We start from the raw sequence: 16804 nt of genomic DNA, 5'->3' as shown, positions 1-16804 counted from the left end.
TCGATTATCCCAGTGTTGACGATCCCTACACCAACGACGTCTTGCCTGAATGTGATGATCTCTCAAACAAGGGATCACGCGAGGACGTCGGGCGCGAAGGTGACCCCTATGCAGTCGATTCCGAATCGTCTGGCCACTCACTCTCACACCAGTGTCTGTTTGAAGACGAGCGCTGATCTGATCTGCTGTGATGACACGATTTCTCAAGGCCAAGGTACGGATAAATCGATCCTGGGCTTGAGTTGTCGCCCTTGGTCGACCTGAGCGTGGTCTGTCCTGTACAGATTGTGTATCACGGTATCTGGACCATAGCCTGCTTATGACAGACTGAGAAACATTCATCGTCCGCGCCACAACCGCCTGTGTTGTGCCGAACTGTAGCATGCCAAGGGCACGTAACCTTTCATTTTGGGTAAGCCGACGCATATCAAAATTTGTTTTCTGGTCACTAAAACAATTAAACTGATGTTTCCACCCTGGAATTCAATGCCACAATGACTGTAACATTCAAAGTCAGAGTCGTGCAAATCTTGGGTTGGACCCCAATGATGATTCCAAGCATCACCTGCATTCCATGCGGTAGCTATTGGTGCGTTTGGGCGTCACATGTAACTGGAAATGTTTCTTCTGTTAGGTTCTATAGTGACTTTTTTCGTAGTCATTTGCATATTTTAGTATTATGCCCCCAAAATCAAATATCCCCTACTTTTTTTGAATAGTATATATAATTTTTTTTTTTAAATTATAAATGATACCACTTACACATTTCATCATTCTATATGGAAATTGAATGATTTGTTAGTAATGTATAACATTCTACAAAATTATTCACATGTCTTTTGTGTGGCAATATAATTGTCGACTTCAAAATAGCTCTTGCCAACTAAATTCATATTAACCGCAGTTCAGCAGTTTTCAGCTTGTAAGGTGAGATTTCAAATGAACACAGAGTCGTGGCCTTTTGAGTTGACATGAACAGAAACTTTACTTGATGATCATTTCTTGTCGTAAGCCTACCTCCACGTATTTCTTAATTAACGTAAACTTATTAACTGCAGCGTGTGCCAGCATCATTCATTTAGTCACAGGGTCATATGTGGTACGCTCAAATTGCCACTACTGCGTTTATCAGAAAGGGAATCTAATTCAAGTAATTGGCATGGCCTTGCATGATAGTAAACAGTGTGAAAGGTCATTAATAATATCAGTGTCATGACAGTAGTGTCAGTCATGTGTTCAAATTAATGTCATGTCAATTGATTAGGACTGTAGAATTTCTTGTTTCAAGAGTTACGAATCTTATAACGCCCTATTCATTTCCTCAGAATACGGAAAACATGAAAATGGTTGCCCATTTCATGCACTTGAACTAGCATTGACATGTTTTGAGTTATTAAATGTCGCTACAACATCCGTAAAAGGAAGTGTGGTTGAAAATGGCATTTCTGAATAGAATGTGGCATTGTGTATACGTCAGTATATCCTTGATGATATTGTGTGTTATTATTAATTATTTCTATGGAGTTTTAGACCGTGTGGGGTAAATTCCACACCACCCAGTGTTGCACGTTATATCCCGGATTCTTGGATCGATCCTGGTACGTTACTGTCACCTTGATGAAGCAGAAAACGACAAGAGGGTCAAGGTAGAAACGTAGCTCCGATTGTAATATACAGTAATTGTTTGCCATAGAACCCTTGTGTTTACATTGAAGGAAAATAGGACGTTAAGTCCCTTTTCGTTTCATTTAGGGTCCTGGTAAAGCTGGATTATTCTGCTTTTCCTCTGGCCTTTTCTACCGCTCATTCTGCGTGTTACTCCTTTAAAGGCTGGTAGAAGGAGATGCAATGTTGGAAACGTTAGTTTACAGATCAAACTCTCACTCCCTGGTATATTTCTTTCCCAGTGGTTTTATGTGTGTCGCATAATCCTTTCCGTGAAGTTCTATACCATTATGCCAATCAAATAATTTATTTGACGTTATATTCCAAGTGGACTACTAACCATGTAATGCGGTGTATAGTTAAGAAAACAAGCAAACCCCGTGTTCAGTTTAGTACAAATGGAGGGTTCATTCCCATATCGCCGACTCACCGAGTTTTAGGGGAAAAATTTTGGTCGACGTTATGGGAACGAGTGGCCAAGAACAGTAGACCCAAGCTGAAGGATTTATTTATTTTTTTAATTTATAATACATAACATAACACAATTTTAAATTTTTGCATGCAGTCCAACATAGTCCAAAAATTCTAATAAATTCAGTCTTCCTTGTTCATATCTATAACATCGTTATGCACTCTAAGGAGTGCAGTTTCAGTGCTATGCCCATCTCGATAAGCAGACTGGAATTTACCGAGCAGTGAGTTTCGAGTGAGATAATCTATTATTTGAGATAAAATGATCTTTTCAAGCAATTTTGCTAAAAATGAAATATTTGACACTGGTCTATAACTTTTGAGTGCATTACGGTCAAGGCTTGTTTTTTTAATCAGAGGTCTTACAATGGCCTCCTTACAATCATCCGGAAAAATACCAGAGGAGAGCACATCATTTATAATAATCGTCAAAGCTGGTGATATTTGATCCAGACACTCTTTTAGTAGTTTTGTAGGAATTGGGTCCAGAGCACATGACTTACACTTCATTCGACGCACCACTGATATTACATCATCAACATTCAATGGCTCAAAAGCAGAGAAATTACACTGTAGTGGGACATTAATGTCAGTGTAAGGGGGGGAGTCAACAAACTTTTCACGAATTTTAATAATTGTTTCGGCTAAAAAGTCAATAAAGGTCTGTGGTAAAAATCAATTTCAGTGAACTATATTAATAATGACTGGTCTCTGCCTCATTAACGCTTTTAATCCGTTTTAATCCAATCAAAGGGTGCCGTGGTCGACTTTACAAAACTCGGTGAGTCGGCGATATGGGAAGACTCCAAATGGAGTTCACAAGCCCATTGTCTCTTTGACATCTGATAACAATAAAGCTTGTTTATATAGTTGATTGTCTCGGATCAGAAGACAACAAACCTGCTTGTCAGACCTTAAAACATGTGGAGACATTGAGATGGTTTAGATGCGATACCTTAACGAATGACTAATTACTTGTTGCACTAGCTCATAGATATTCTGTCTTGTTTATTCTTCTTTAGGGAATGGTTGACTCTTCAATTCATTAGCAAATTTATTGAAATGGAATGGGATTTAACATCCTACTGTTCTGCTCCGAACTGGGCTAATGAAGACGGGGGTACGCCATACAGTGTGCTATGAGGGAAATTTTTCCTGGACAGCGGCACTACGGCCTACTCTTATGTCGAATTCCAACTGTCAAGGGATATTTTACGTGCACGCCAATGTGTACACGGGACCTCGGTTTTTCGGACCTTCCGAACGACTAGACAGCTGTCCTTGTCAGGCCCTCCATCCTGCATCACTGACAAGAGAGAACCACGCCGGAAAATCTGAATGAACTTTCTCGGACAATGCACGGATCGAACACCCGACCTCCAGGCTAGCGAGCTAGGGTATTACCCACTTAGCCACCGTGATCCCCCAGCAAGTTTGTTATGTTCCTTTAAAGTCTTCCACGCTTGTACATGACAAGGAGTAAGGTTGCCTGTCCAACCTCATGGTTTTTCTCCGGGTTCTTCGGTTTCCTGTCAGCCAAGGACCCCTACGCGCAAACGAATTATTGAAATAAAATTGAACCATATGTTAGTCTCGAAATGACCTAGTTTGTGTCGGGTGGATGTCATCCCCCTCTCTCTCTCTCTCTCTCTAAAAATAAAAATACAAAGAACGTTGACACGATTTATAGAGTTCACAATTTCTGACTGGTGAACAGTTTGGTTTGTCAGTATGAAGTACATGATGTTAATATTGTTGGTCTTTTCCTTTCGCTTATCGATCAACAATAATTTTAAGTAATACGCACTAAGCAACTAAAGACTTTTTTGCACAAGAATCTCTTTCTGAAGATTACATTAGCTTGACGGAAAACCAATTATATAAATTTAAAACATTTGTCACCATGCGTGTTAGCTTGCTGATGCCTTAATTTTTATATCGATAATACTAGCGAAATCCTGGTAAACACGAACCGACGTCTTACCCATGGAGAGGATATTTCAATTTTAAAGCAGTTGCGGTATTTTTGAACACGAAAAAAACCCACCTAAAACCAATTTTACTTCATTACAAAGCGTATTTTTTGTCGCGAGTTTCTAGTCGATTCATTTCATATTTTTTTTATAAATAATTCTTTCTTCGGACACACCGAAATTTAATTTGTGTACTCTTATTTAATATTTAGATGTAATTTAATGTTTACATAGATGTAATACGAATTCTACAGGGAATGTCCATTTAGGAGCTGCAGCTGACAGTCATGTATTAATTTCGTAAAATTAACGTTGCCTTTTTTTGATAAAGGAATCCACATCGGATTTTAATTGGTTTATCCGTTTTGAAACGTTTATGCATAATTTCATACCCTTATCTAATCTAAAACATATCTTGCAGAAAAATACGGTACGAAATTTAGAAAAAAGGGTAATTTAATATTGGCAAGACATATGTACATAAAACAAGTTAGATTATCACCTTGTAGATCGAGGCATGGTGTTAAAACACACAGAATTATTTTTAATATATCTGGAAAGTGTCGAATAATTATTTGCCCTTTGTATTATATAACGGTTGTTTCTAAAATGTCACTTGTAATACTACTCTCACAAAGAAAGATCTCAACAATCGATTTCTTGTACGTAAACTTCTTCTCATCCCTTATATAACGACTTTTTGTTTACAATGATGCTTCGACAGAAAATCTATATAAAAAAGGAACCAACGCAAACAAGGAAAAAAAAGAGTGATGCGTTATCTATTAATTAGCTATGATTGATTACCTCCCTGTCGCGTCAAATTACAACACGTGGTAAGGCCTTGGAATCGGTCATCTCATGGTGCGATATCCGACCTTTAGTTGATGTATGATTGAAGACATAAGAGATAGCGGAAGGGTTCAAGACACAAGAAGTGTAAGCCATCAACAATACTTGATAGATAACTTCCATTTTACTTACTGATTATTTTCTCATTTATCAATCCGCATCATGACTTTTCATCCAGCACCGTTCCTTGGTAATTGGACAGTCAAAAATTAAATCGAAATTAATGAAACCTTTCTATTGAGGACCTGAATATTTCGAGACACCTTCTTACGACATATGTAAATTGGTTTACAAAAGGAATGGAATTTAATAGTTGTGGGTAGCTTTTCAGACATTTTACAATAATCAAATACATGTTTATTTCATTTCGTATTTTTATTTAAAGAGACAACATGTCGTGGAATTATCTGTAAACCAACAGTCGATTTGAATGGTCTGATGTTTCCTTTCGATAAGTGATAGGAAAAAGATCAAATTTTATATTTAGTCAGGTCGCTTTCCGTTTTTCTTTCGTTTTATATTTCCTATATTATTGATTTTGTCTAATGACAGAACTGTGCACACCATAAGTCGGGTACCACTCATTATATAGGGAAAATGGGACGATTGGCTGATATTGATAAAGTAGTCGTGTATGGTATCAATATATATGTTTTCGGGGGCGTAGAATCCATTTCTGCCATTTACAACCATGTAAAGTGGTCATATGTCCACCCATTTAACATTTTACCAACATAGTGGCGATTTGTAAAGGGGGGGATTTCTGAACTTAAATAATCAAAATCAGACAAAATTTAACGTTGGAACATGTTTTCGAACTGACTCGTACGGTATACCTACACCAGCACTATGCAAGAACTCGAAGCATTGATGTACTAAACGTAAATGGTGTTTCTACTGTAGACTTGGAAGCGAAGCGAGTCGTTGGCTGGTAATTAACTTGACGAGGAGATCTATGTGCTTGTATTAGAATCTAAGACAGTTAAACACTACGTTGGTTCACTTCATTCCGGCGTTGTTGAGACTTGATATGCCCCGGTCCTGCTATAATCCACTTGAACATATTAACTATTTCGGAAGGAACTTGACAATCTCCGAGGTTCAGCGGAGAACCATCGTATGTCCAGGAATCGTCCATTTTCCATTTTGTGATAGCACGTCCAATAAGCAACCCTACTCTCAATACTGATTAAAGATCTTGCCTAGATATTACTTCATTTTCAATAGCTTTCGCTATCGTCTTAGGAGCAGAAAATTTTTGATGCACATTGCGTCTTGTAGGTCGACGGAATTCAACATATGCACAGTATTTGGTAATTTTCGCTTTCATAGTTTTGGTACAGATCTCATCAAACCCCCGTACTCGCATAGATTCGCTGTATCCATGAACTGCTTCCCCAGATCACATATATCAACTCGATCTAAACAAATCTGAAGATTTCCGAAAAAGTCAACATCAGCTGCTAGTGCATTTACAGTATCACCGTTCGCTTTACATACCTCGCGTTTGTCAGTACTACGTGTAGTTCCCCATTTTTTCCATTCCCTCGTCATGCACAGCTTATGGTACTTCAGGTCTCGTGAAACTACGTCGTTCTCTACAGCAACCCCGGCAAGGTAAACTGCCCACTTTTTATTTCCACTATTCTGTACAATGTCCCGAATTTGGTGACCAACTGTAAATGTGTTACAATGGTGAAGATTATGGAAGGGTATCGCTACCAATATTAAATGCTCTGCGACAATGTCGTTTCCATTGATTATATGTAAAAAGTACAATGTACAATGTCCTAATACCGATAATGACAAAGTCAAAATACCTCTAAGGCAAGAGTTAAATGTAAAACGTCATATGTTAAGTGTTAAACGACAAAGTTTTGTGGGAAAATGCTTTTTTTAAGTGTCTACATTTTACATTTCTCTCATTACATTTCACATTTGCGCTCTGCCACATCCCATTTGTCATTCACGCTTTCTACATAGCAACTTTCGCACAGCATCAACTTTCATATGTAAATGTAGGATATCACGTGACTTATTAAAATATACGGAAACCCGGCACACTATAAGTATATTCGCCGCACAATAACAGTAAATCAAGCTGGGACACCATAAGAAACTATCTAGACGACCGTGCGTAATCATGAATGTGCCAGGAAATAATTGATAGATTTAAACAGCCAAAAGAACATACATTCCAGTATTTTATAAAACAATAACTAGAATTTCGTATTAATACCCGTATTTTGATATTTAAAACACCCACACTCTTTCCTGTTTCTCTATAAACAGAGTTTAGTACAGCCTAATTAACTTTGATCCATTAAAAAAACAACAATATATAAGCATTGTGCCCAACAAATAAATAATATATTCAAAGAGAGGAATGACTATACATTTTTTAGTGTGGACATCAGAATGTTTGATTAAGCCCCGTATCTTTATTTGAGCTTAGTTTAGTCCCCCACCCACCCTTCTGTCACTTCAACTTTAATCTTATTATGTAAAGTTAAGCAAATATGAATGTGCCAGAAAATTATTTGCATATTTGAAAAGAGCAATCAGTGGTACGTAACATAGTATCTGGAATTTCGTATTTAGACGAGTATTTTTACTTGAATTCCCCTTTAATAGTGTGATATTTATTGGATTTGAATTATGAAAATACGATTGTACCAGAAAAATATTTATATATTTACAAACAGAAATGAACGTCCTTTCACTAATATGTAGCATGATACCTGGAATTTCGTATTTGGACATTGCACTGCCCCCCCCCCCCTCCCCGTAATCATGGTAAAGTACCATCCAAAGTGTCAGGGTAAGTAAATTATTATTGTGTGCTAGGCTGATTTCCTGTAATAGTGTCGTGAATATCCTTGTTCTGGATTATAGTGTGCCAGGTTTCCGTATATGTTAATAAGTCACGTGATATCCTACATTTACATATGAAAGTTGATGCTGTGCGAAAGTTGCTATGTAGAAAGCGTGAATAACAAATGGGATGTGGCAGAGCGCAAATGTAAAATGTAATGAGAGAAATGTAAAATGTAGACACGTCAAAAAAAGCATTTTCCCACAAAACATTTGTCATTTAACACTTAACATTTGACGTTTTACATTTAACTCTTACCTTAGAGGTATTTTGACTTTATCATTACCGGTATTAGGACTTTGTACATTGTACTTTTTACATATAATCAATGGAAAAGACATTGTAGCAGAGCATTTAATATTGGCAGCGATGCCCTTCCATAGAAGATGGCCATCTTCTTCACCTTGACAAAAAAACCATTCTTCATTGTTGAATGGGGTGGTATGAGAACGGGTTTTAGTTCTATCAATCTCAAATTCTGGTGATGTCATAGATGGCCGGCCACGACGTCGTTTAAGTGAGGACATAGTTTGTGTTTCCAATGCCACAGCATTCCTCTTAACGGCCCGTTCTACGTGCAGTTTAGAAGTTAGTTCCTGGTAGCAATTTCTATGCCACGAAGGCTTCTTAGCAATTATTTCATTGACACTCATTGTTTCTACTTCTTTATGTACATTTTTATATTTAACATCATTAAGTTGTGCCCTACTTTTTAATTAAGTAATAACCTTTTCCAAAGTTGCAGGTCTCGGATTTTTCACCATTGGCAGTTTTTTTTATCTGTAACTGAGCAGAGACAACATGATTTGAAGAAATCCATTTTCAAGTAATTAAATCAGACTAGAATCAAGCCACTACAACACGATCGACAGTGAGTAGGCTTTTATCCGGGAAAAAATATATACTGTATCAGCTGATCAGTATAGTCAACATCGATGACACAATTTGGTCTTTAGATACCATAACAAATGGTTACGACACAATGACGGCTTCAGGAACTGGCTACGGGCTAATATATATCATAATTAGATTTAGAAATCTGTAGATAATAACAATAAATCATTAATGATTATTGATTATAAATAACAATAGAAAATTCGATTTGAATGGATTGTCCAGTAAAATGTTTAGAACATTTCCCGACACAAATCACCTCTATCTTTGAAATATACTAATTGGTTGATCATATTAACAGTTGTAAGTGGCAGAGATGGATTCTACGCCCCCGAAAACATATATATTGATACCAAACACGACTACTTTATCAATATCAGTAAATAGTTCCATTTTCCCGCCAAAAATGGCCGCCATCTTGGGAATATGTTTATGGGGTGATGGCAAAAATGTAAAATATTGTCATACCCTCTGTTTATATTAATACAGTGCCAAATCACCTTTTATATGTCGATACTATTAGAAATAAGTTGAAAAAAAAGATAAGTAAGTTTGAATTTTTTTTTCAAAATGGCGACACTATGAAGAACTTTTTAGAAAAAATGTCAACATTGGTTTTTCGACAGTTTATATCAAAACCTTCAAAATAAAGCCTGTTCCGCGATTTCTAGCCGAAAAGCCGACGGATTTACAATAGTGATCCGACTAATAAATGATAGACTTATTTATGTCGATATACATTTTAATTTGCACAAATTAAAATAACCATTATAGGAATAGCTACCTATGCGAGCGTAATTGATACTCCACTTCTCCCTCAATACCCATGAATTGGTCGTATTTTGACGTATACGTTTAGTTTTCAAAGTGATTCAAATGTTACATAACTGTTGATTAAATGTTTAATATAAGAATGTTATTATTAATATAATGCTATATGATTTAACCGAACACATATCACTGTTAATTTTCAGAATCAAATTTATCAAAAAAGTTTTGAACTGTTGACAGGATTACTACAAGTATTTACTGATTAAGCACCGGCATTGTTTTAAATGAAGTATGCGTTTAACAGTGTAGATAAAACCACAGCAACAACCCACGCACTTTAATATAATTGGGATTCTATGATCTTGGTTGTACATATTACACGACATACTGTAAGTTTTGATCACATGTTTAACATCCTAATGTTCGGAATACATGTATATTTAATTTAATCTTTGATTTCTGATCTTATTTGTAAACATTACACGGTAAACCATGACATCTTTAATACAGGAAACCTTGTTCTATCTGAATATATACAAAAAATACCTTCTGGACCCAAAACTCCCATGACAGATGGTCAATAATACAATCTGTTTAGACGAACTCAAGTTGTATTTTAATTTACTTTCTGTCAAATTCCTAGACATTATTTAGTGAAATTAAGAATTCATTGATCTTTTCGCAATCGATCGCTTCCATGTCTTCGATTCCGGCTAACCGCCATTGCCACGAGCTAATTTCAACACTGGAAACCGTGGGATATGCGTCTTAGTTTCCAAGAAATAGTGTTAAAAACCCTGGCTTGGGATGGATGACAAACCAGTGGCAAATAGGTTATCCTTATTTAATAGTGTTCTATCCGTTTGGCCATTTATTGAACTAGAATAGAACCATTGCTAGATTTACTTGGTTAGTCAGTCAGATTCTTTCAGGCGTCAGTTAAAGTGTTTAACGAAACAGACAGGCGAGTCCGGTGTTCGGGCAGCTGATAGACATCGTCACAGATAAATCTCCTCAAATGGCAAAGGGCATGAAGAACGTCTTTTCAAAATCCAAGTTTTCCAGCACATGCGGAAGATTAAATTAAATACACAAAAAGACGAGTATGGTTTCATCAAAGGAATTATTTTTCAATCACATTCATTTTGAATATCCCTATTTCTGAGATTATGTAATTTTAACGCATGGATCTTATTCTGTAATGTAGCACTAGCTTTGATCATTATTATGATGTATGGTTATTTTGTGAATGATGAAAACAGATCATAGATGAATAATTTTCAATGGGGGTTCTATAGTAGTCTCTGAGAAACTCTATGATTCAAAGTTCTCTGCTTCATGTACATTTGTTTAGTGTCCTATTCTGATAGACCCATACTCCACTTTATTTAAACTCCTATTTTATTGAAAAATCCCTTGTTTCCAAAACTGATATCTTTCTCCGTTCACAGACCAGTAAATCTCTTTTCCTTCCGAAATGCAAAACGGAATCCATGAAACGTACTTTTCATTATTCTGCATGACTTTTATGGAACACTCTGCCGTTTGATAAAAAGATGTGTAAAAATGTTGAAAATTTTAAGATTAAACTGAAAACTCATTTATATTGAGCACTGAAGAAACCATAATATCCAACTGATGATATACTTATTATTGTTCGTGTATATTTAACTTGCAACTGCATTCTATCTTATTTTATGTGAAATTATAGTGTTCTTCCTATATATTACGTGTATATGTCTTGTAGTTTAGGGGTGACTTACTAACCCAAACTCTTCACTTTAAAATGGTACTGCATTTCAAATGATTCTGAATTTATCCTGATATTACATGTATATATGTCTTTGTAGGGTAGGAGGGACTAATGGAAGATTAGTTTTTTGCAAACTAAATACGCTGCATCATTAAATAAAGTGTTTATATTATTATTATTATTATTATTATTATTATATAAACTATGTTCTGTCCCCTGCACAGTATGCCTATATCCAAATGGTGCGATATGATATTCTACAAATAAATCCATAATACGGTAATTGTAATACGGTGAACGACGGGTAGGGGGAGATACTGGTCATTTATATTTGTCTGGAACTAACTACACAACTTACTATATGAGGCATTTAAACATAATATGCCAGAAGGCCCATAATCATTTTCCCTATTTAAAATTTGAAAATAAGAATTTTAAAGTGTTCGTAAGATAGTAATACATACCATTAAAATAAATAAATACACGTGGGTTAAGTGTTATTATAACTTCAATGTTCGTGTTTAGCAATGAATTATCGATTATAATATATAAGAAATAGAAATATGGCAACATAAAAGCAATAGAGAGTAAACGGAACTTGACGTTGAGTAATTTTTGGACTATTATTTTTTTGGTTATACTTATGTTTATTGGGAATGGTCTGAAATGCCTATAAGGCTTTTATTTTTTTACTGTCAGTTTCAATTTCAACTAAGTACTTGGTCTTAAATTAAGCAACTATATGAATGTATTCATAATTCACACAGCTATCAAGTCTGTTGTATTAATGAAGCAAGGATTCAGCACACTCCAGAGGATAAGAGGCAGATAATCGGTGTAAATAGAAACTGAAAACGTTCTAGGTGTCACACCAACGTTGTAGTTGAGACGATGCCATGTGCCCCGGCGTACGGATGAAAGATTTAAGATGATGAGATGACGTCTATCGATTATTTAAGGTTCAGCGGATTGTTAATTTCAGTAAATATTGCCTGGCTACTTGACAGAAAGTAAATCAAGTCTACTTCCCTCTCTGTATCATGGTCATGTTATGCTACAGTCTATCATCATTATGGGGGTTAACCTGTTCTTGTTTTATTAAGGTCTGTCGGTTAACTTGGCCTTTAAACTGTCGTTTAAGATGTCTTCGCACGGTGAGCATACAAACTTATGAAAACATTATGGTATTCACTCACCTTCGCGACCTCCCAAACTGCTTTTTATAACCCCTTTTTTTAACAAAAAGGTGACACATGCAGACAATAGTCACTGAAACATTATTTGGAAATACCTGGAGTACATTTTACATTTTATCGCCTATCTATTACCTGTAGATGTTATTACTGTAAGTTATATGGCTATCCGTTAAAAGCTCAGGTCGATTTTACTGGCGTCAACAACGCCAGAATTTGCTTCAAATGTTTGTTATCCATATATAATATATAATCTGTCACAAAGAAATCGGCTGGGGTACTAGGTATGTAACTGACCTCATAATTTTCAGCCTCCGCTGTAATTCGATCCGTTATAGTTCAATATTATTGACCGCATGAACAAATTATGGTATGACACACCTGACAAATTATATTCTTACATAAGAATATTACATAATAGTAAATATGACAATCCTTACAATTAAAGCTTGGAGGCGTTCTTTTTCCCCCGTATTTGAGGACAATAACATGTATAACGGAATAATTTAAAATTATAATTAATTATCGTATATGGTTCTGATGGATCAGGTGTTTGACGCAGGTGTGTTTAAATAATGTGTTGAAATGATGTAGTATTTAAAGATTTTTTGAACGCTGACCTTGACCCTTAAATGTTTTTGGGGTTATCATAAATACTTTTCGTTTTCATTTTATTATTTTAGGCCATTTTATTTACTTACCTTTTTTATACTTAATATGTTTATCTGACATATAAAGTGCATAATAGATGTTTTCACGTTTGGATCGACTTAGAGATTATTATAAATGCACCTTAGAGATTCAATATAAGAACAAGTTTTTTTATAAACTGCCTTTTACTTGTATAATATCCTAAGTGATATACGTATAATGTGTGTACTGTTTATTATTACAAAGGGGTTTTACAGATCTAATGAAAAAACACTGAATGGTTCGGGTTATAAAAGATGTTCACTTAAAAACATCGAAAACATTATCTTGATAAATCGGGATTCAAGACAAAAGCCAGGAAATAAAATTGATAAACCTTCGGGACTTTGCGCTTTAAATAAAATATTCATAAAATAAATTTTGAAATCACATAGCTTCTTTTCTTCCAGGTTTTACATATGATCGTTAAAGAAATTAATGTATGTGCATTTTTAAGTTGACAGAATACATCAAAAGATGACAACTTTACTTTAAACTTTATTACCACCCGTCTAGCAATACACACCTAACTACCCTCTGTATCAAATTACTCCACTTCTCTTGGATATTCAAATAAATCCACCGTGGAGGTTTATTTGATTCAGTACATCCATAACTATATATACTATAGCATTTCTTCCTTCCGTATGGTTTGCAATGCCAAATTTGTCGACACAAAATAAAGTTAATCTTAATAGTTACTCCAAACGTCTGCTTCTGAGATAGATCTGATGACAAAAATATGTTATTAGTAAGTCTGTCTGTCAAATTGTGGACTGGCAATGGCTGAACGTAATTCTTATATGTCAAAGATTTTGGCAAAGATAAGAAGAAAACGACTGCCTTTAATGGATACCGGTATTCTACTAAAAGGAATTTTTTTGTTTGAAATACGAATTGTGTTGCATGCAAATTCTATTTATACTCAACGACAAAAGAAACGCACATATTACTTGTTTAGTTTTCATTTCAATGTGATAATTTTGTACCCATTTGGCCGGGTAAATGAAAATATGTGAAGTATAGGTCCAATTTCTTGGGGGGGGGGGGGGATACATAACTCCCGGTATTATGGATTACAAATGACTTTCTGTTGATTATCCATGTTACGTACATCCGCGCGATTTTTTGTGAACGCTTAAAGCACGTGCATATCTGGTTACCGATTGGTATAATTCGCCTGTTAAAATATTCAATAAATCACTTAAGGTAACGGTGTTGTAAAGATGGCTAGACTGTCATGTCAGCAGCGGAAACAGGCTATAGGCAGAATCCAAGCTGGACAGACCGCACGGGTGGTTGCTAAAAAATTTAACGTACATATTAGCACTATCCACCGTCTGCTGAACCGATTCAACCTGGCGAACTCAACTGATGATAGGTAGAGTAGCGGTAGACTGAGAGTAACTACCAACTTCCAACAAGCAACGGAAACTGCCAGACTGACATCGGCATCCACCAGAGACCGATAAGTGGTGCGACAGTACGGCGGCGTCTACGCAGTGAAAGCCTCAAATGCCGGCGGCTAGTGAGGAAGTCATTACGACATCGTTGACAACGCCTGCAATGGGCTAGAAGATATCGCCAATGACGTCAACGGCAATGACAAAGAGTATTATTCACAGATGGATGTCGGTTTTGTGTGTCCAGAGCAGATGGCTGAGTGCGAGATGGCGTAGACGACGAGAGCGGTATGATGATAGAAAGGTTTTGGAACATGATCCATGGGGAGGACCAAACATCATGGTATGAGCCGGCATTGGTTTTAATGAGATAGTAGGACCGGTTGTCTTCCAAAATATTGGCCAAAAATGGTGTCAATGCGCAGGTTTACATCAACCAAGTCATTCAACCCTATTTGGTACCATTTTAGAAGGCAACAACAATGGATAATGCAGGAGGATAATGCAAGACCTCGTGCTGCCAGGACGACACCATACTTTTTGGCATTGAACAACATCAGTATGTTACCATGGTCAGCAATGATTCCAGCTATTAAACCCGTCCTTTGGGACGAGCTTAAAAGAATGACTGACCAAATGATTCCCAGGTCACAGAGAGCTGTACAACTTACATGTATTGCCGGTGCGTAGCTGTTATTGGTGCTAATGGAGGACATACACACCAACTAAGTTTTGAATGTAAAGATGCATCATATTAATGTTGTAAATTTGTAATAAAAAATAAAATAAAACCAAGTACGAACAATCGAAAACATTAGACAAAATTCGAAGTCCTAAAAAAACGGTATAGGCAAAATAGTGTAATTTCTGCTTAATTACGATTCTGAAATAACAATTGTCCCCCTATCCCAACCCTTACCCGTTCCACAGTCATTTTAAATTTACTCTTCTGAAATTTTTATTGCGTTTCTTTTATCGTTAAGTATACATACATGACAATACAATTCTTCCATAGTTCTAATATCCTAAAACAAAAGAAAGATAAGAAGGGTTTGAGGGGATACTTTTATTTTAAAAAATACTTAAACCTTTCGGAAACAACTTTCTTTCATTCATAATTCTCCAAGATTATCCGAACACATGATGCAAATAATACCTAATCCAGATCTCATCGGAATAAACTATTATATCTGGGAACAAATTACAGTAATGTAATTCAAAAGCCGAATTTTTTCAACTTCCATGTGGTGTTTATAAATCTGTCCTACAGGCTTTTATTAAATTGCTTTGAATTAATATCTTTTCAGATCAGCTTTTTCTCTACCAGTCCTGAGTTAAGCAATACACAGCGATTTCCTTACTTTCTCCGGACTATTCCATCAGATGTTAATCAGGCTCAGGCTATGGTAGAATTGGTCAAGATGTTTAAATGGACATATGTTTCGGTCGTTTATGAAGAATCCAGTTATGGAATGCAGGTAAATAATGTATGAAATCTATGGAGAAACGAAAACGAAAGACACGATTAGAAGTCCGGTATGATACACGATTAACAACATAATATTTTGTTTGATTAATGTTTTCCGTCGTGCCTTACACTAAACCCACAGGTGTCAGTAGAACTCCCAAGTCGGGTAATCGTTAGCGTTTGTGAAATGTTAATGCCGAACCAATTTATTCTGCATTTTTCTATGGACTTAACAATTATCAGTGGAAACGCCCCGAAACGGCTACAATCTTGTTGGACCTTTACTTTTATTGTATTTCTCGAAAAATATTTAGTCTCGATTAATGGTTTCTTAGATTAACGGCTTATCTTGCAGATATGCTTAGTTAAAACGCAAGTTGTTAAGTAATGAACTCAGAGGGAAAGCAGTGTAAAGGACGTGTTCGACCAAGCTTTTTCATTGTAGTACTCTTGTTAATTACGGGTTACAAGAATATACCCCACCCCACCCCCGTTATTAGTTGACTCCTAATAGCTATAAGTGTCTTTGTTAAGTTTGGATAACAGTTCCTGTTTGGGAAAAAATTATCAATTGTGTTGAGATCACTGAATACCAGTTTCCATATTACAGGAACATGAAAACGATATTTAGTTCTATTCTAAAATAATTACAAGAGGAATGAATGTGATGGGTAGCAAGTGTTAATAAAGGTCCATTCATGTAGTTCGTTTACATTAATTGAATGACGTTCCTCACGTCATCTTTTAAGTAGCTTTACAAAATGGCGGATATTTAGCTAGACGTCTCATCCATGAA

The sequence above is a fragment of the Patella vulgata genome, chromosome 7 (genome assembly GCF_932274485.2).
Source record: "Patella vulgata chromosome 7, xgPatVulg1.2, whole genome shotgun sequence".
In the NCBI taxonomy this organism is placed as follows: Eukaryota; Metazoa; Mollusca; class Gastropoda; family Patellidae; genus Patella; species Patella vulgata.
Note: the sequence above shows the minus strand (reverse complement) of the source record.